This window comes from Dermacentor variabilis, chromosome 3, assembly GCF_050947875.1.
Source record: "Dermacentor variabilis isolate Ectoservices chromosome 3, ASM5094787v1, whole genome shotgun sequence".
Taxonomy (NCBI): Eukaryota; Metazoa; Arthropoda; class Arachnida; order Ixodida; family Ixodidae; genus Dermacentor; species Dermacentor variabilis.
In genome coordinates, this window is record NC_134570.1 from 36,319,899 (window position 1) to 36,341,290 (window position 21,392).

Here is a 21,392-nt window from a genome sequence, read left to right on the forward strand (position 1 = left end):
TGCGAACGACACCAGCAACAATTGAATTTTGAATACGTCTAAGCCACCAAGAAAGAAAGCCGTTCACAAAGAAACGAAAGCTTTCGCAGCACTCCACGCTCACTGAGTGACATTGTTTCTACGGCGCAGCGACAACCTTTATTGTGTAGCTTCTCTTAATCAAAGCTAATTATCATCAGCACATACAAAAAAGTCTTAAAGGGGTTTTAAAAAAGGAGAAGAAGTTTATTCGGATTCCCTTGATGAAACTACAAGTGCCGTAAAGTGAACAAGAGAACTGATAACGCGCGTTGTATCAGGTATTTCGCGGGATACGCCTTCTGTGGCAGGCCGTATGTATCGGAAAGATGTGCGTCTAGCTATGCAGCGCTCGCGAGAGAATGCTCGTTGTGCATGCACGCCGTATTATACAACGTGCTTGTATCACGCACACGCGTGCACTCTCGCTGGCTGCATGCACATCACGCGAATCTTTCGCCGCCGTTGGCGCTTTCGCCATTCGGAGAGTGCATCGCGGGCGCACACAGCGAGTCCGACAGACGCGCACACTTCTCCTCCGAAGGCGAAGTGTCGACCTGCGACGCAGAGTTATGATTACGGGGGCGCGCTCACCCGCGCCGCCTTCGAATTCCGGGATTGTTGCATCGGCGATTAGACCGGCGACGCGAAAAACCTGAGCCAGAAACACAGGGATTTTCATCGGGACGAGCTATAGCGCGTTTTTCTCGGCCTTCGGTACAGAACTGATGGGAAGTGCGTGTTGAGCTGGCGCCCTATAGCTGTGCGCTTTGCGTGTGTTGCTCTTTGCGAAAACAACGCACGACGAAAGGAAGAAAGACGCGAGAAGCAAGAAAGAGGTGTATAAGATCGGCGAGAGACAAGGAAACCCACTGTAAGTCGTAGTTTGTATGTTGCAGCAAATGGTTGCGATTCCTTCCTTCTTTTTTTCTGTTTCGAACTTACAGCGTCGAGCATCGTACAGTCGGCCTGGCTCTTTCGGGTCACCTCCTAGCGTCCCTGCACTTTCAATGGGTGGTTTCGCGTGAGCGTGTGTCTGGTGCGCACAATACGAATCACGTAGGAAACAAACGCCCAACCACGAGCACCGTATCCGCAAGAAGGGAAGAAAGAAAGAAAGAAACAATGAAAGAGGCATCGACAGCAACGCGAATGCATGCCATGGCTTCGCGTAGTGCGCGCGCTCTTCGACACTTTCATTGTACACACACTCGCAACATGCCGACTTATATACGAACAGATGCACTCACTCACACACACACGCACGCACTCGCACAATCTCGCGACTAGACTGACAACAGCGACGTTTTCACGCGTCTATTCTCGCGCGCGCGTGAGAGTCTTGGCGTCCCGAAGAAGTATGATTTTCCAGCTTCGTGAGAGGGGCTGACCGCAGACACCCCGCTCCTTTCTCTCGGCACTGCGGTCTATCACTTCTTTTTTTTTTTTTCCCCGGAGCCCGCTCGTTTTGTTGTGTTTTACCCGTGCGCTTTTGCGGCCTGACGCAGTGATTTTCCATAGGGTATCTCGCAACTACACAACCGCCCTGTCCGGTGCACAAAGGTGAACTATACTATAGCGAAAGGAAATCGAGCGCGGCGCGCGTTTTGCCTGCCCTGCCATTTTCTCCGCGCACTTTCCGACGCGCTATCCGGATCAGATGGAGCGTTGACTCTTTTCTTCTTCCTCTTGAAATCCCCTGTCTCGCGAACGTCTCAATTTTCAGAGGAAAATAGGCGCTCTGTCGAAGCGCGCACGACTCCTGGCTATTTTCTATCTTTTCTTTCCTTCGCCTGTTACTTTTTCTTTGCGAGCGTGTGTGTGTGTGTGCGTGTGCGTGTGTGTGTGTGTGCATGTGTGTGTGTGCGTGCGTGTGCGTGTGCGTGCGTGCGTGCGTGCGTGCGTGTGTGCGTGCGTGCGTGCGTGTGTGTGTGTGTGTGTGTGTGTGTGTGTGTGTGTGTGTGTGTGTGTGTGTGTGTGTGTGTGTGTGTGTGTGTGTGTGTGTGTGTGTGTGTGTGTGTGTGTGTGTGTGTGTGTGTGTGTGTGTGTGTGTGTGTGTGTGTGTGTGTGTGTGTGCGCCTAGCTCCTTTCTGCACTTCTCACCGTGTCGTTCTGAAAGAAACGTAAGTTCTAACCTTCGAAACTGCAGTCGAAAGAATCGGGTTTGGTTACGGTTACCGGATATCTTTCGAATGCATTGCTCTTTCATTCGCTATTGCAGAGGCCAAAGAAACCTGCGTCTGCGACACAAATAAGCAGGAGCGGAAACATAGAATGCAACACAGGAAAGAAACTCCACTCACGCTCACCGCAGGCGTTGCGAATCATGCACGCACACTCCATGCGTTTCGTGTGTATAGGGAATATACATGCAGAACTACGCATTCGGTCAAGTTCGTGTGTTTAACCAGAGATTCCGGAAAAAGAGATGAGAGAGAGAGAGAGAGAGAGAGAGAGAGAGAGAGAGAGAGAGAGAGAGAGAGAGAGAGAGAGAGAGAGAGAGACTTATTTACAGAAAGGCAGAGAGGTCGGCCTGAGCTATCTAGAGTTTGGTTAGTGAAATGCGTGATCCGTGTGACTCTCTTCTTTATTTCTTCATTATTTTTGCACTCTTCTAGAATATCCTTTTTGGCTTGTAGAGGAGATTAGGCGAATGCTTGTTCATTTGTGCTTTCGCTGCTCGCAGTCTCACTATATAGCAGAATTTGTCAGCGCAAAGTTTACTACGTCACAGTGCACGAGCGCCGTTTGGTTCACTGCTCCAACACCTGCGACTTAGAGTTAATCTGTCTAAGGACGATTTAAGCGATGGCATTAGACAGTCGGTTGCCAGAAATGTAACATTAATCGTTATTTCATAGCAGCATATCATAGATCTGCTTATTCCGAAGCAAATTTCATCAGGCACTTGTATTGTCTTATAAAATCAATATTGAAACGAGTGTTAAAAGAAAGGAGTTATAGTCACCTTACAACAGTTTCACGCAGTGCGCATTGTAAACTTGGGTGACACAGTGTCATGTGCGCGATTTAGCATATTTTCAAAAAACTATGTTACGCTATCTCGGGCACTTTCAATATACGGGCTGATCATCATTCTCAAGTTTTCAGGAATATTTAAAAATCGTCTGTGCCAGATACACTTGCCCTTGAGCTGTATTATTCGGAGAGGTGCACATTACTAGCGCGATAAATCGAAACAGATATTCTACTAATCAACGAAAATTAGCTAATTAACTTGCTACTTAATTACTTTACGGCGCATATTGCAATTTATGAATTGTAGCTAGTGAGTTTGCAAGACGTATCCACTTGAAATGAATATCCACGACGTCACCAGCTTCGAGATGTTAATACCCAAAGTGTGGGACGATATACATGGGCGTTCCAGTTGCTTTTGTGCTTCAATGCAGATAAGAACGTTTTGTTAAAAGAGCAGGTACAACAATAATGCGTTCTTACGGCGAGTTTGATGGCGTATATCTCCAAACTGATGTCATTCTGGAAATTCGATCATTCCAAGTGGATATGCCTTGCAAACTCACCGTCTGCGATTCGAAAATTGCAGTAGGTGCCGCAATGTAACTAATTAAGAGATTAATTAGTGAATAGGTTATTTCGTTGAATATATGTTTCAATTTCTCGTACGAGTATTGTCCAACTATGTGAATAATCCAGCTCAAACACTAGAATTGCGTTATCTATGACAGGCGATTTTTAAAAATTCCGGAAAGCTTAAAAATGTATCCCGTATAACGACCTCTTTCCGGCGATACCGTGGGCGCTTCCGTGTTTGATCACGCGGTGACGCGTCCATCGCTTGCCTCCGCTGCCTCCGTTGCATCCGCGTTTACAATGCATGCGCATGGCGCAGGTACGGTGCCATGCCATGCACCTCCGTGTCGACTGATATCGTAGACGGTGACTGTGTGGACGGCACAAAGCCTTGCCAACAGCTTTAGGGGACATGAAAGTGCTTTCAGAGCTCATTACGGCTTGTCCAAACGGCGCGAGCAGCGTATACAGTGCTTGTACTAAAAGAAGGGCCAGAGATGTATTCCGCTTACGAATTAAATCAGGATCAGTGTGTTTTACTCTTCGTTCTTTATTTGGAAATCACTTTGAAGCAGCCGCTTGTGATGTTTCTGGCCTAGCAAGAAGGAGGAGGGGGAGGAGAAATAGACGGAAAGAAGGGGAGGTTGGCCAGTTCTCTGAGCGGCTGGCTACCCTGTGCTAGGAAAAGAGGGTAAGGGGAATAAAGGATAACAGAAAAGAGATATTACAAAATAAAAGGGGGGGAGAGCAAAAATAAAAGAGAGAAAAGAAAGGAGAATGCGGCATTGCTTAAGGTCTGTCTCTAGACCAGCCCTCCGCAAGAAGCGCAACAACGCTTTCAAAGCCTTCTGTGCTGAGGACGGTCTCAGCCAGTGTCCCAGTATCTTTTCCTCCAACAAAGGGCGTTTGTCAAGACTGTCTAGCACTCTTGAAAGTTCTTTCCTGGGCGCACTGAAGCGAGGACACTCACAGAAAAGGTGGGCGATTGTTTCCTCGCAGGTACAGTTATCGCATGTAGAGCTGTTGGCCATTCCTATCCGAAATGAGTGCGCATTCGTGAAGGCCACGCCAAGCCACAAGCGGCACAGAAGCGTCTCTCCTCAGCTCTAGGTAATCCTGACAGAAGACGCAACCGTAGATTCAGATCCAAGTTGTGGAGACGAGCGTTGGTAAATTCCGTCGAGTTCCACTGTGCGAGTGTATAAGTTCATGTGCAAGCGAACGAAGTCCTGTAGCTGCGCCTGTTCTCGATAACGGTGTAACTACACAGTGGGGACCATATCATGAGCAGATATGGCGGCCTCATCTGTGCGGTCGTTTCCGTAGATACCGCAATGGCCCGGTATCCGCTGATATGCTATGTTGTGTTTTTTTTTTCTATATTTCGTGGTAATGAAGTAGTCTTATGCCAGTGACTAATTGCTCATTCGGTTCATGACGAAATAGCGACATAAAGCACTGGAGGGTGGCCTTGGAGTCGGAGAAGATTGACCATACCTGTGACGGTTCTTGAATTACGAATTCTAGAGCAGCACGGAGGGCGGCAAGTTCTGCAGCTGTCGATTATGTAAAATGCGATGTCTTGAATTTTACGATGACGGACTTCGCGGGAATAACCACTGCTGCTGCAGAACTTGAAGAAATTGAATCGTCCGTATAAATGTGAAGGCGTCCGCTGTGTTTCTCGTGCAGGAGCAGTAATGTGGCTTGTTGTAAGGCTAAAAATGACGACTGTGTTTTATTTTGGATTTTAGGAATCGTTAGGAGGGCTTCGAGGGGATGTAGGCACCACAACGGTAATGACAGTCTTGCTGCAGGCGTGAAGTTCGAGGGAAGCACTGCACGATGGGAAGCATTAATATCGCTGAATGCAGAGTGTGGCCTAGAAGCAGGAAGTGAAGCGAGGTGGTGGGGTGGAATCCGGGTGAAACACCTGATGTGCATTTTTAAGGCATCGACGCTAATATATGTTGTGATTGGGTGACCACGCGCGATGACTACCATGGCTGCTGAAGATGCACATCTCGGATGGCCAAGGCATATTCTCAGTGCTTGAGCTTGAACCAACTGGAGGAAGTGCAAGTTTGTTCTTCAGGTCTTGCCCAGCACCGGTATAAGCTGTAGCGCATGAACCCGAGGAAAAGTACAATATAAAGTTGAAGCATCGCTTGCACAGATGCACCCCATGCACGATCTTGCCGCAAGAAATCTCAGCACACAGGTGATCATTGTGAGTTTCCTTTTCATGTAGGCAATTTGAGGGCTCCAGGACAGGTCGCGATCTATTATTACTCCCAGAAAGCGGTGGTTCTTCTCACAACTAATAGCCGGGTCATTGATTTCAGTGATTTATGGGCCCATCGCCTTGCGCGTGAAGGCAACCAGGGAGCACTTTTCAGATGACAGCTCTAGTTCCCGCTCTTGAAGGTAGTTTGACGTCAGTGTAGCCACTATCTGAAGCCTGGCACGTACGCGTACACATGTCACACGTGATTCCCAGATGCAGATGTCGTCTGCGTATATTGACAGGTGCACGGACCTGGAAGTGCATCAACAAGGCCGATGGGCGCAAGGTTAAAGAGAATAGGGCTCAGGACTCCACCTTGAGGCACACCGCAACAGGTACAGTGGTGCGTTGTTCTGCCCTTCAAATAACTTCAAAGAAGGTTCTGCCCTTCAAATAACTGTAAATCCATTGGTAGACACGGCACTCCAATCCAATGTTTCCCAAGGTGTCCAGAATAGCTTCATGCGATACGTTGTCGTATATGCCCCTTGCACGTCCAAGACCATCACCACAGATAATCTCTTTAGGCTTTTTTGATGCTGTACAGACGACACAAGGTCAATCACATTACATATAGAGGGCCGTCCACGCCGAAAGCTGGTCATAGCATCAGGGTATAACTCGTTATGCTCCAGGTAGCGCTCTAGGCTGGCCTATACCATCCTCTCCATCACCTTTCCAAAACAGCTGGCTAGTGCGATTGGACAATAGGAAGCCAGGTCCAGAGGGAATTTGCCTGATTTGAGAAGAGGAACGAGGCGGCTGGACTTCCACGAAGGAGGAACCAATCCGTTGCACCACGAGTCGTTGTATACGGTTAGAATAACACGCCGATTTGTTTGACCGAGGTTACACAGGGCCATGTAGGTGGCGCCATCAGGTCCAGGTGATAACACCTGCATGCTGCCAAAGCTGCTTGAAGCTCCTCTACAGAGAACAGATTGTCCATCCGGGAATCTCGTGACATCGGTGCGTTTCCTAGATTGGTCGCGGTGAACGCGAACCACGAACCCCTCACCGGCAACCCTCGCGCAGAAGTCTTCTGCTAATTCAATTCCGTGACGACCTTGGTGGAGAGCAAGGCATTTGAAGGGGCGATGTTGCTGTGGCAATTTTTGTAGGCCGCGAACAATTCTCCATATTTAAGATAGAGGCTTGTGTGGATCGAGCGACTCGCATAAATATTTTCATCTTAGAGACTAGAGTAGATTGATTGGGCGCTGAATCTTATGCAGCCATCTCGCCTCCCTCAAATCGTCGATTGATTTCGTGCGCTTATACCGCCGCTCGGCATGAACCCACTAAGGAACCCAGCAAGGTTCCTTGGTGTGGTCACTACATGAGTGTTAATTTTCCTCCTAATCGCTAGCGGATGTGCTCTGTTGCGATAATTTGTTCTTGCTACGTACAAGGCTCGGAATGTAAATGTGCTGCAATATGTGATAGTCTATAGCAAATGCATATTAGCATTAGTCACTCGCTTGCTCTGTGGACCGTAACGAAACGTTCAGCTTCGAACATTCGTGTGTTGTCGGTGCAGTCACCATCAGCCGCGCTTCGGCGCATTGATTCAAGTGTGCGCCCGTTCACTTATTCTTACCCGCCGTGGTTGCTCAGTGGCTATGGTGTTGGGCTGCTGAGCACGAGGTCGCGGGATCGTATCCCGGCCACGGCGGCCGCATTTCGATGGGGGCGAAATGCGAAAACACCCGTGTGCTTAGATTTAGGTGCACGTTAAAGAACCCCAGGTGGTCAAAATTTCCGCAGTCCTCCACTACGGCGTGCCTCATAATCATAAAGTGGTTTTGGCACGTAAAACCCCAAATATTATTATATCACTTATTCTTGATTCGTTGGCGATAGAGTGGGCTGAAGTTTGCGCGTCAGTAGGGGTGTATGCGTGTAGATAACGTGCAAGAAACTTAATGTACCAGTAAGTTGCGCTGCTTTCTTTTGTAACGAGCGGTTTTCCCTATTAATCGCCGACGTTACGGGATTGACGTACTTTGTCAGGAGGTTAGCGATACAGCGCTGGCGGATGAGTCACACCTTCTTCTTTTTTTAAATCCTCCAGGAAAGCCATGCATCGCAAAGAGCCGGCAAGACAAGCAGTTCTCATGTAGCAGCTGTCGCACAAGATGTTTCCATTCCTTAATGTGGGAGTCCTCATTTTTTGCAGTCACCACACTGCCGCACACGGGTCTTCTATCTTCTTTCATCTATCGTTCCACATTTTTGTAGCACGAATTGAGCACGGTGTGTTAGCGAACACCAACTTGCATTTTCGACAGCTGATCGCACAGTAGCAGGGCAGAAGTAGTTACTGATTTTGTATTCGCGCGCTTTCGCTGAGGCAACGCGCATGCTCGCCGCCGAAAATGCCATACCAACAAGCTGCTCCGCGCGACAATGGTCAGTACTTGAATACATGAAAAAATTAAATTATGAGGTTTGACGTGCCAAAACCACTTTCTGATCATGAGGCACGCCATAGTGGAGGACTCTGGAAATTTCGACCACTTGGAGTTCCTTAACGTGCACCTAAATCTAAGTACACGGGTGTTTTCGCATTTCGCCCCCATCGAAATGCGGCCGTCGTGGCCGGGATTCGATCCCGCGACATCGTGCTCAGAAGCCTAACACCATAGCCACTGAGCAACCACGGCGGTTTACTTGAATACGTGGGGGGCACCTGTCTCGCGTATACGGAAAGCTCGCAGGCAAGCTCACGCAAGACCATACGCGAAATCACTGACTCGTAAATAAATTCTGAGGTTTTACGTGCCAAAACCACTATCTCATTATGAGGCCCGTCGTACATTATAGGAGACTCGGGAGCTATTCACCACCTGGAGTTCTTTAGCGTACACCTTAAATCTAAATACACGAGCGTTTCTCTCTCTCTCTCTCTCTCTCTCTCTCTCTCTCTCTCTCTCTCTCTCTCTCTCTCTCTCTCTCTCTCTCTCTCTCTCTCCTTTTTTTGCATATCCACCTCCATCGGATTGTGGCCGCTGTGCATGGGATCGAACCCGCGCCCTCGATATTAGCAGCGCAACGTTATATAGCCCACGAACTCTATCTAGCCCGGCGGGTAGTCATTGGCTGCGCAGCACGACGCCCTCTTTAAAAACACGCAGCGTAGACCGCCCGTACCAGGCGCTAACGCAGGTGGCCGAAAGGTCAGTCGCTAAAATGGCGCGTGCTGTATAGCCGTAGGCGCACCTCGCAGGTTGCGCGTGCCGATAGGTGAGGCCGCTTCAATGAGGAAGCAAGAAACGACTGTTGGCGATGCAGTGGCGCGCCGATGATGATAATGAGGAGGAGGAGGAGGAGGAAGGCACTTCTAAGAACGTATTTCGCGCGCACATAACGCCGGTGCAAACTCACGGGGGTGCGGTCGCAAAATTTAACAGGCGAGCAAATGCGCGGCCGATGAGAAAACACAGTGGTAAGAAAAGAAGTGTGATCGTGGCCGAACTGATAGATATCTCTCGCGATAAAGAAATAAACACGAAGCGCCGCGTAATTCTAAGCTTCTTCTTGCGCCGTGGCCAGAATCGGTCTCGCTTTTACCGAGAACAAAAAACAAAGAGGACAATAAATTTAAGAAAAAAAAATGAAGGCAGGAAGAACGGCGGCTGGTCTGCCTTTGGTCCCATGCATAACCGAGCGATTTGCTTGTCCGAGCAAATTTGCGTTCGGGCCGGTCAATAGCGCTGTTTAAGCCGTTTGTCTCCGGAGGCGATACGCGGGAACCGTTTCCACGTATAATATGTTCGCCGGCCCGAAAAAAGCACGAGCTTACTCGGAGGGTGTCGGAGGTTCTCGAGCATTAAAAAACATGATCGATCGGGACGCGGCTGCACGGAGTGTATATGCAGGACTGGCCCCGAAAATTTATTTTCGCTTACTTCGTACCTTTTATTCCTATTTTTGCTCCTCCAGCGATCGCCTCGCGTGAGTTGTGCCAGGACCAGAAGTGGACGTATAGTCTCGCTCGCGTCGCCGGAATATATTTTCCCGCACCTGACAGCGCCCACACCCGTTATTTTCACGCGTGGCAGGACAGCGCGGGGTGACAGCACAAGTGACGCACGGGGGGCACCCTGAAATTCGGCAAAGGACTCGCCGGTGCTTACGCGTGTAACGCGAGGGGGAAGAAATAACCAAAATAAACACGGTGTTTTAACAGCTCGTATCGCGTATACATCTGCGAATAATGCTTTTATACTTGAACCGTGGACAAGGCGACGCTACCAGGAAGGCCGATAGAAAAGAAAAAAGGGGTGGGGGGGGGGGGGGCTGTTTTATCTGAGATCAATCACTCCGCGGTGGCTTCTCGCCTCGCATAGTCGAAGATCTCGGACAGAGATGGCCGCGACTTCTGTCGAACCCTGCAATCTCGGGCGCGTTCAGGGTTTAAAGCGAGCTTCGCCTCCGAGCTGTGGGCGCCATCGAAAATGCGCGCGCGTTATAAGCAGCGAGGGCATAAGGACTATAGGAGAAGAAATTCTTCGACGCTTTACGCCTCGTTGCGAGCGCCTTTAAGTGCAAGTGGCCCAAATATTCCGGTCGACTAGGCTAGAGTGCTCAGTCTCTAATTACGAGGCGTCGGAGTCCGCCGAGAATGCCAACCGCCGAATGTATCTCGCAATCTTGCGTTCTTAAACATACTGCGTTGAGTCACAGTGCTATCTAACTGGCAGTAGCGTTTCTTAGACGCATGAAATGCGTAAAAGAATCAACTGTAGCTTATAAGGCAACCGTAAAAGCCGGTGCGCATACGTGTCAGCGTTGACAGAGCTTCAGATAAAGAAAAAGCCTTAATCTTGCCTTAACGCACCGCTGTGGCTCGGCGACCGAGTACTACAGGTCGCTCGTTCGACTCCCAGATATAGTGGCATTCCGATCCTAAAGTATAATGCGAGAAGTTGGGGTATGTGTGCCTGGTATTAGAGCGCCATAAGTAGCGCGCGGTTTATTCGACTGGGTGGTCGAATAAATCGTCATTGACTTAGTTTGCGTCAGACACAAAATAGTATAGCATCCTCGATGGCGCATACCATATATCAGGAGTTGCTTTCAGACACGAAACGCTGATTGCGTGTAATGGGCGTTTGTCATGCCAGTCCAACTTTACTCCGAGGATGAAATTGCTATTAATCTGCACTGTTCGATATACGAAACGTTTTCGCGTTCATTCCCTCCTACAAGCTTTCCTTAACATTTGTCAATGTTACAGAACCACAAGTGCTAAATAACAAAGCGAAACTATACTTTTAGAATTCATACTAAAATATAGACACAAAATTAGTGCACCTCTTTCGTCTCTGTTGCAGTTGCGAACTTAATAGCGCAGTGCAAAAAAAAAAAAATGCAGTCTTGTTGAGCATTTTAGCTTCCCGACTTCATAGGAGCGCTAGTTCTTGCGAACAGTTTAATGTTTCCGTTACGAGAGACAAGGTGAACCCCTGTTTCTACGAAAGCGTAACCTACACCATGCAATCATGCAGGTCAAGTCACGCGTCTCGCTAAAGACGGTACAAGAAGGGTTGCGCAAGCCGAATTCCGGCAATGCTCGTCCACACAAGCCGTAATGGTCTTCTCTCGCTGCAGAACAAGGCGGAAGTGTTTGCGTCGTCGCCCGTGCGTCTGGAAGCAGACACGTCTGGTGCGGGAAGGGGAGGGGGGGTGGTATTGGACCGGCACCCCCACCCACAGCCCTCTGGCAAAGACGACCGCACCTCGAAAAAAAAATACGAAGACACAAACAAAGAAACAAGAGGAAGCGTTCGTCCTACGTTCCCCCCATTTTTCTTTTTTCCGTATCGCACCCATCGGCGAGCCTGCGTGTGCCCCCCCGCCGATCAGGCGAAGGGCCGGTCTCGGGAGTGGTGCCGGAGAGGCCGAGCCCGATCCTCTCTAATACGCTCGCGTTTTTACTCGGCTCGCCAACGCGGCGCTGATACATCATAGTGTGCTTGCGTACACGGCATTAATTCGATCTCGGGCCCGTTCTTGTTTCTCTTTTCTTCGCTATCTTATGCCTAAACAGCGGAGGAGGTAGGCCTGCCACACGTGGTAATTAGCGAGTCAACGAAATTAGTGTGCGCACACGATGCCTCGGTCCCTCCCCCCCTCTCTCCCCTTCTTTCCCGTGCCGAACTGTGCCTTATATTTCTTCGGAGTCCCTACGGGCTCGCGCACGGACGCATACACGCACACACGAACGCACCGTCTCGCCCACCGGCGGCCGCCTTATCGCCTGTGTCCACAAACAATCACTCGGCCTTTTATAGGGACCGTGGCGTTCCTATAGGCGAAACGGCGCTGCCGGGGTGGTGCGGTCTCGTAACACGAAGAAACCGGGGTGGCGTATAATTCATTTCCAACCATCAAGAAGCTAATGCTGCACCGGCTGCTTGATCCGCATATGTGCGGTGTTCTTTGGATCTTCTTCTTTGCCGATACACTCCGTGGCACTGAAAAATCTGAGGCGTAAGCTATATGGCCGGCGCACCCTGAACTTCGGCTTGCGTGTATCGTTTGTGTTTTCGTTTGCCGAATACTTAGCGTTCGTCGGGTGACCTCAGTGGAGTCTCTCCTTTGAGCGTTCTTTCAGAAACAAACGAACAAAAAGACGCGGCAATTATTTTCGAGATAAAGATCACGCGTGCGCGATGCAGCGTGCACGTGACCAGTAGGACTGGCGAATCCTGGCGATCACACGAGCGCGAGGGGCAACGCTCGCTTTTCTCACCAAAACCGCCACTTCCCTTCTACACATGCATTGCACCTGTATGCTTTGTTCACAAAATCGAAGAGCAGCATTACAAGTGTTTTGTTCCGAAGCGCATCCTGCATGGCTTCTCGGCAAAGTCTTTGAATTGTGTGCGTAGGCGTTCCCCTCGAAAGTCTGCCCGTCGTCAGAGGTGTTGTCCCCGAATTCCGGAGAGGAATGTCTACCAGGATTCGTCCGCATAGTGTGCACGTTGAAGTCACATTATCCGTGCGTCGACATTGCGACAAAAAGGGGGTGTGTGACACACGCTAGCGTCCACTGGGCAACGGACACACATGGGCCGTTTATTAGGGAGGAGGCGCATGTGTCCCGGTGAGATTTCTCTTTTCTTTCTTTGCATTCCTAATTCATAATTTGACCGTTCGTTTTGGTTTAGTCGCTTCCTGCACAGAGCAAAGTGGTGTCCCTCCCGCGTCCGTATAACTGCCGTAAACGGTCCCAGATTACATAGTGCCGTGGGACGCGTAAGATTACTGCAGGAAGGAACGTGTATATTAAATATCCAGCTGCTAATTGGCATCCTGAAAGGTGTTTTTAAGTGTTAAATTGCAGGCAGAAAGTGCTGCGTATGACGTGCAAATTATGATGCGATGTTTTATAGGAAAGAAAAAAAAAAGAACAGGGTGTATGCTGGGGATGGCCCCTTCGATGCCGCGCCGTGTGCGTCTAAATGCAACATCGCGAAGCTTCTGCACTGTGTAAATGGCACGTGTTGTGACTGGCTTGAACCGCATAGATTGCAAACAACTCCCTATGGTTCCAACGGTCATTTTTGTTACTAACGCTTACACACGTATACACTTGCTCTCAGGCCAGTATATATAGTTGTCGCGCATATCTTGCAAATATAACATACCGAGATCGATTACCGAAGCGTGTCACAAATAGTAGACAACGATGAATTAACCCGACGAGGTTCGCTTGCGTATGTTTTCGTCCTACAAAAAAAAGAAGACTGCCCGCATGTAAGCCCTCTCGTTTTTCCGAGTCGACGTAAACCGACAAAATAACGCTTTATTGTGCCTGCAACGCTGGTACAATGGCAAGTTTTTTGGTACTCATTATATTCAGGCATTCATTACGACAGACCTTCATGAATACTGCAGGTTGAACGAATGCGTTTACAAAGAAAGCAAATTTCTCGTCTACGTCGTGTACTTTTGTGCCTTCATGCTACACGTATGCATATTCACACACTGCAGGAAATAACGACAAGCGCCTGCTACATCCATGTGCTACGCGTTTATGCATGCATGCAGCAACAAGAGTCGTGAAAGGCCACCTTGCACTCCTTATGGTGACGGTTATCTGTCCCCCCTAGCAGCGCGCCATTTCGGCATAATGTGTCGCACGAACGAAGTCGGGAATAACAGGTGCGACAAAATATTAGGGGCGTCGAGCATATGATTAAATGAGTTCCGGCAGCGTTAATATCGCTAGCACGCTTGTCGCTACCGCGAATCTCTTGCGCCTTGCAAACGCCGGCGCACTCTAGCTTATGAGATCAAAAGGACTAGAGGTATAATGAACGTGCGCTAGTGATAACTCCACGTGCAGTTATGTTCGATCTGCTGCTATTCGCTGGTTACCGCGAAGGAGTCCGAGACTATGGAGCCGCGTCGTTTTGTATATTTGTGTGCGGCGCTCCTGTTGCCTACGTTACCGCTCTTAGCCATGCCGCATGTATCGCAACACGAGTATACTGTGGAACTGAATTGCATTTCAGTGGGTTACCATTTATACCGGCATAACTAAACATGAACGAGCGGACGAATTGGTAGAACGTGCGCACGAACATGGAGAATAAGGCAACATTCATACGTTCAACATTAAAGTTACAAACTTACAAGTTATTACTAAAGCTCCCAACAAGAATATCATCTGCAGCATGGCTTGATGAAGAGTTCGAAAACTCAATTTTATGTGCTGCAGACCCTGAGTTGGAAGTTCGGTGTATATGGGAAGATACCGGGAAGGGCGAAAGCGTTGTTTCGCCGCTTTCGCCTTTGTGTGGCACTCACAAAAGACTTTCTTTATAAGTTTCATCATGCAAGCTCTGCGTTCTGTTCTTGTGGAGTGGCGAACGAGGACACAGCCCACGTGCTGCTGGACTGCGCACTATACGCCTTGCAAAGGCAACAGATGCGCTTTAAACTTGGGGCTCGTTCATCATTTCTTAGTACAATTGGGCCATGGTCAGTCAGTGACCCTGTGATAAAGGCCCTCAGTGCCGTAAAATACTTTTTTACGAGTACGGACATGTGCGCGACATAGTATGGACGATTTTGAGCGGTGACTCCACTTCGCTGTTATGTTTCGTTAGTTTATTTTTCTTTAGCTCATGTAAGTGTGAGTGTCTGTGCGCCCTAAAGTATTATTTTAACATTTCGATTATTATTACTTTCTTTGTTTTTTTTTAATTTAAACCAAATTTACTTTTAGCATATAAGTGAAATTAAATAGCGGGAGGGGCGTAACGCTTCCAACTTCTCCAATTAAACCCCATTTAACCTGTACCTACCTACTTAGACACTAAAAACCAACAATAACCTTCCGCAGGGTCTCTTTCGTGTGTGTCAACGCTGGATCAGCGTGGCCTACTGGTAGAACTCTCTTTTTTCTGTTTTTGGTGGAAACCTCAAGTCTTATAACCAGTTCCTTGCGCGGAAACACGATGGCCTTGATGATATTTTCTTCTGACGAATCACCAAACTATGTCAGATAGATAAAGATAATCGACCGCAAAAGGTACGAAGGATAACTATATGAAGTTCTCAAGAGCAGGAACCGAATTCGCAAAGCTTTTCATTCGTAAGCGTTATTTGCCATTCGCTGAGAGCTTTTCCTTATAATTCGGCCTGCATTAGGATTGGTTGGAATTTGCTCTTACGGACGATTCTAGTGTAAGAGCCTTTTGGTAAGTGCAAGCCGAGGAATCACAGTTGGCTGGCTTACAGAAGGAGGAAAGGTAGACAAAAAGATAGAGAAAGGAGGACAGTGAAGGGAAGCACAGCAGACATGCACGAGCATAAAAGCAAAGATGGTTACCAGTGCCAAAAATTGATATGGCCTTCTTTGCAGAAATTTGATATGATCCTTTTGCAGTAATCTATAAAATTATCTGGGCTCGTATTCATAAAAAAAAAAAACATTTGCTTTAGGATTGTTCGTGAGGGCAAATGCTTGCCAATTTCGATGCTGGACAGATTACTAGCTGAAGGAGGCCGGCCATTAGCAAACAGCCCTTACGAACGAAAAGCCCTGCGAATTCGGCCCCTCATCTCTTGTTACAGTTTCGCGGCCATGTTCGCGTTAATGACCTTACGCACAATAAATAAATAAATAAATAAATAAATAAATAAATAAATAAATAAATAAATAAATAAAAAGACAGGAAGAAAGAGGGGGATAAGTATTCGATATTGTGTGCAGTTCCTCATGGCCACAGTCAAGTGGCTTATGCTGCTATATGCCTAAACACATTCGCAAGCCTAAGAGGAAATGAGCACATCGGGTGGAAAATGTTCCTCGTCATTGATTTTGTAACATAGCAATGTACTCGAATGTTTATCATATTCTTCTCTGTCATTCGGCTTTGAGCCTCGAGAGAAAGCTGTCAGAAGTTTGGCCCGAAGCATTACTACTGTCTTTCGAGAAATCTGACGCAAGGAGAGATTGTCGCAAATACGCGTTAACTACGCCCTCAAGTTCACGCGTGCACGCTGTCACATGAGGGCGTAATTAACGCGTTCAGGCGACAAGCATGCGCGTCGCCTGAACCTGGACGGCTCTCTTTCTCTCGTTTACGCAGAAACTAACTTCAACCACCACCGCGCCTTCGTGACGTCACGCCATCATGTATTGAACATATATATACGTCCTCACGTTCAAAGGTGCTATGAAATCTCACGGTGCAAACGCCATTCACGTGTGTGAATACCTTTGCCCAATGAAAATAAAAGAGATGACATGCTTTGCACGATCACGCTCCAGATCTCGCGGACGTATCCTACTTTTCAGTATGCTAACGATGCATAAATGTCAGAAAGGTGTTCTTTTCTTCTTTTGGCCTTTCTTTGTTTTCCTTTTCTTTTTTTCCTTCACGATAGACCGACGATCTCGCTTATCGTTGCCCATAAAGGCTAACTGAAACGCTATCTTTCAAAAACGCCCCCCCCCCCCCCAAAAAAAAAAAAAAAAGAAAGGTTTTTCGGCGTACACAGTCACCGCTTAATCGCAGCGTTTAGCAGCGACGTGTTGCCACCGATTCCGCGATCCTCCCAAAGTCGTTCGTGCGAGATGCCGTCCCAAATCGGTCCGCGGGCGGGCGCGGTTTTAGGCCTAACTCGACGCCGTCAAGATGGAGCAGCGTGTGCTGCGGGTGGGCGCGGGGGCTGTGAAGGAGTGGCGTCGGAGCGCCAGAGCACATCGCTGACGAAAAGTGTGGGGGAACAGCCGAGCGCCCTTATTAGCGAAAGAGTCGGACGCGTTGTTTTACCGTTGCGTCAGGCCGAGGGAAGACGCATCGAGAGCGCGAAAAGGCACGCGTTAGCGGAAACGCCAGCTGGCGGGTGTCTCTGTCCGGCGCCGCTGTGTTTTGCCGAGATGCGCGGTGCTGTCAGACCACCCTGTGCGCAGCGCGTTTCCCAGGCGCGCTTATAAATACCTATGAGACCGTTTTGCTTTATTTCGATGCTCTCATTCTTTTCCTTTTTTTTTTCTTTGCTTCAGCACAACCGCTAAAAGACTCTTGGGGAAGCCACGCAGGATGTGCGCTATACTAACGTTTAACGTGGGCGCATCTCGCCCGTTCGGAGCGTGACGCAAGTGGGTTTCATCTCGAGTGCGGTCGACGCTATTATAAGGGTATAGCACACCCTGCGCTCGTCATATCGCCGCCGTATTGACGGAACCTGTTCTTCGTGTTTCCTTTCTTTCTTCCATTTCAAATCTGGGCGTGATTTATGCTTCGTGGCCAGCAGGCATTACTCAAGCACCGCCTCGTGGAACGTAAACCGGGAGATACAGGCCAGCAAGGAACAGACGTTTAGCGAGCTTCGGCCACCGTTCTCCTAGCTGCAAAACAATCCCGGATCTTAAAACGGCTCCGTTCCGAAGTGAGTGGCCAGGGGGCTCCAAACAAATGCAGCAATATGACTCGACTACATCGCTTTCCTTTCTTTTTTTCTTTGGCAAGCTTTAGTGCGGGGGCTTTTCATGTCTAAGATTTAGTCACAAAAGCATTGCGTGCCACTTCAGCAACGCGAAAGCCAGGACGAACATGAAGCGGGACCAACGATATATTCAACCGCGAGCAGAACTTGCTTCAAGCGCGTGAAAACACCAATTTTTTTTTCTTGTTTTCTTTCTTTTTCTTAGCTACGCTCTCTTAAACGCGCGTGTTTCTTTTTCCCAGATGTGTTCGAGCTGATCCAAGTGACAGTGTCTGGCATTGCGGACGTTGGCGAAGGAAACTACGCTCTTCTCAGCTGGACTGAACGCAGTAAGGACATGCATTTACATATCTAGATATGTAGATATATCTACAACTTGGACGCTGAGTAGAGAGATACGAGAGGAAGGACGGCAGTGTTAATAAGAGCAAATGTCCGGTTAGCTACGCAAGGGCTCGTAGAACGGAGTAAAATTAATCTTGAGGAGGACGAAGAGAGAGAGAGAGGAAAGGGAAAGGCAGGGAGGTTAACCAGTGGGGAGATCCGGTTTGCTACCCTACGCTGGGAAGAGAAGGCAAGGGGAGGTAAAGTGATAACAAACGAGAGATAGCAGATAACTATTGGCAAAAAGGAACTGTTCGCGAGCGCACACACGCGCTGTGACGCGCCTGATCACAACGAAAGCCCGGATGTGACTGCTTATTACTTCATTTTTTTTTCTTTAACGACTAAAGACGACTTGTTCGCGCGAGCACACGACAGTAGGAGAAGTGTGAGAAACTGTTGTTTTTAGTAACAGCGCGAGATTTCAACGTATAGCGTGATTTTCCTACTGGTATATGCCTGCCACTTCTGACATTTCTGTTGTGACATTCTGCGTTATCTTCTATACTGCTCTTTCTCCGATCGAATAGTTCCCATTCGTGAGATGACTATTTTTCGACTTGATATGGCTCTTGAGATGCGTGCAGCAATATGGATTAGCAATAATCGCCCAGCAGCAAGTTCGTTTGCATTGTTTTCGAAACATTTATTCCGCTTTCTTCTCCTTCGCACGCTTCGTGGCAGGAAGTTATACCTTAGTAAAGCATTGCCTCTTCCTTGCTTTGCCGAAACTAACTTCCCTTTGCTTCTAAAATCAATCTTCTTTATCTTCATCCACACCTCTCAATGAGTTTTACAGTTGCGATGGAAATCGCAGTTCTTCCGCGTTGGACCAAATCCCGAGAGACAATGCCTACGAAAATGTCGCGTTCAATATCACGATCAAATTTTAACTCGAAAGCACGGGACTTAGCCGCTTGCCTGTGCCGTGGGAACCTGCGTCATATACAAACCACAGACGTTTTACGTTGTCCCTGCAAAGGAATGGTCGGCACCACAGCCTATGACCACTACGGTGAAGAAGAAACCGTCAGCCGCATTCTGTGCCAGTGTCCGCAGTATCATGCACAGGGACTCTCACTTACTGCCGTGCTCAACAAGTTCGACAGCTCAACAAGTTCCCCAACGTAGGCGTGACTCTAAACTATCCTATCAGGAAGCTTCCAAAGAATTGTTCTGCTTTTTTGTGATCTACAGGACCCAGTGAACGCATTTAGCTCTTGCTTCTTTTTCTCCTCCTGTTTTCTTTCTATCCCCCTCCTGCCCTCCTCCCTGTGCAGGGTAGCAAATCGGAGATTTGCTTCTGGTCAACCTCTCTATTTTTGGTCTCTGTCTCTCTCTTGCATTGTCCCGTTGCAGTTTCAATTCCCTGTCATCTTGTTGCGCGCGATTGTGAGCAAAAGAACGACAGCAACGCCGACACAAGTCGGCTCAAGTGCGCGGCCGATTAGTCGTGGCGAACCCCGGTCCACAGTCCCTTTCGGGACCGTCCCGGCAGCCACCAACTCTGCATCGTCGTCCTCGTAGCATATACACAAGCTCGCCGCGAGCCAACCTCGCGTATATACCTGTCGCGTACTCCCACTGCATTCTAGCCGTCCCCTCTTTCTCCCAGTGCTTCGGGCTCCTCTTATTCTGGGGGCCTCCCAGGCGTTTCCGGGCAACACAAACAACGCGTGCATTCGGGCGTCGTGGCAGAGGCAGGGCAGGGATCCCATCGCTGTGCGGCTGCGGAGGCGGGCGCCACACACGAACGCACCGTTTGTCCACGACGCGCGCATGCCGGCCTCTCCCGCTGCCTTCTACTCGAGCACCAGGAAAGCAGCAGCAGCAGCGTCCCGTTCGCTAACTTTAGGTTTCTGAGAGACGGAGAGATGCTTTCTTTTGGGCCGCCTCGCCCCGCGGCGTTTGCAGTAATGTAGCGCGGCTGTTGTTAATATCGCGCTTCTGGTCGTATTTTTGTTGCCTCGCTCGCCGAGAGTCTTCGCTGCGTCTTGTGGCTCGCTGCTGCTGCTGCTGCCGCCGTCGCCGTGTCTCCTTCCTGCCACGTAAAAGTGAGGGCCACAGTCCTGGATGGAGCAGGCGCGCATATACCTGACGAGGTCTCTGCGCGCGCCGTGCTTTTGGCGGGGCGCCCGAATCGGCCCGATTTGGGTGGGCCGCCCTCGCGTGCGCACGCGCGCGCGATTACTTTTTCGGGGTCTGATGTGCCTCTGTGTTTCTCCTCCTTGATGGCGAAGACGATGCTGTTCTTCGCTTTTACCTGTTGAGTAAATGCGCATTCTTCGCCGCCTAAGCCATGCCACACGCTTTAGACCGCGACCACACGTTTCTGACACCTGACACCCGTCGTTTCACGAGCAGAACATCGTGGCCAGGTAGCGAGGGTACGCAGAGACATTTATTGGCATGGCTGGGGAGAATGGCACCTGGGTAGGTGTATAGGGCAGGTGTACGGCTCGGGAGTACGTGCGGTTGTAATTTTAGTGTACAGAAGTGTAGGGGTTGGACTTCTAGTGCGATGAAAGAAGTGAAAGGGTACCAACTGGGTATTCAATCTAAATACTTCCACATAGCGGTATACAATGTCGGAGGTGCTGAGAAATGGCGCTATAGTTTTGCACTCTAGAAGGTCGTAGCATTCTAGCCGAGGCGGTCAAAGAAAATTTAGATTGCGAAAGATTGAGAGCAGCGTTATCGTGCCCTCATGCAAATTTCAGCGTCTATAACGAGCGAAATTCCACCTAAGTTCGCATTTCTTGGATGAAAACCGCACAATAAGCGTGGTCAAACTGGGAGCCGGAAGAAGCCTTATACCTTTGGCTGTAGTTAAGTAGCGATGCACTAATTTATGATTGAATGTGCATGTCAACTGCTGCGTGTTAACACGACCACGTGCCCTCGAATGGCGATTCACGAACGCCATAGTGTGATTGTTCGATAAGGCTCGTCGAAAGCGTTCGGTTATACATTAGGCGTGCATAAGCTTCGTTGCAGCACATTGCGGCGCTTGTACACAGCAAATGCAAACGACGCTATCTTTCGGAAGCAAGACATCTTGCGTACTGCTGACACAGGTGCCACAGTGAGAGCCCAATGGTACGTACAATCATTGCACAAATCGGTGAGAAAAGATAGAAAGGGGCTTGTTGCTGTAGCTGCATATTGATAG

General features: G+C 48.9%; 1 protein-coding gene across 1 annotated transcript in view; it reads left to right on the top strand.

Annotated features, from left to right (window-relative positions):
• LOC142575417 (uncharacterized) overlaps positions 1 to 21,392 on the top strand; it is a 629,386-nt gene that overhangs the window by 123,850 nt on the left and 484,144 nt on the right. Inside the window, exon 3 of the mRNA XM_075684777.1 lies at positions 18,079 to 18,165. The gene's annotated coding sequence lies outside the window, so the exon portion shown is untranslated. The remainder of the gene's footprint in view (positions 1 to 18,078; positions 18,166 to 21,392) is intronic.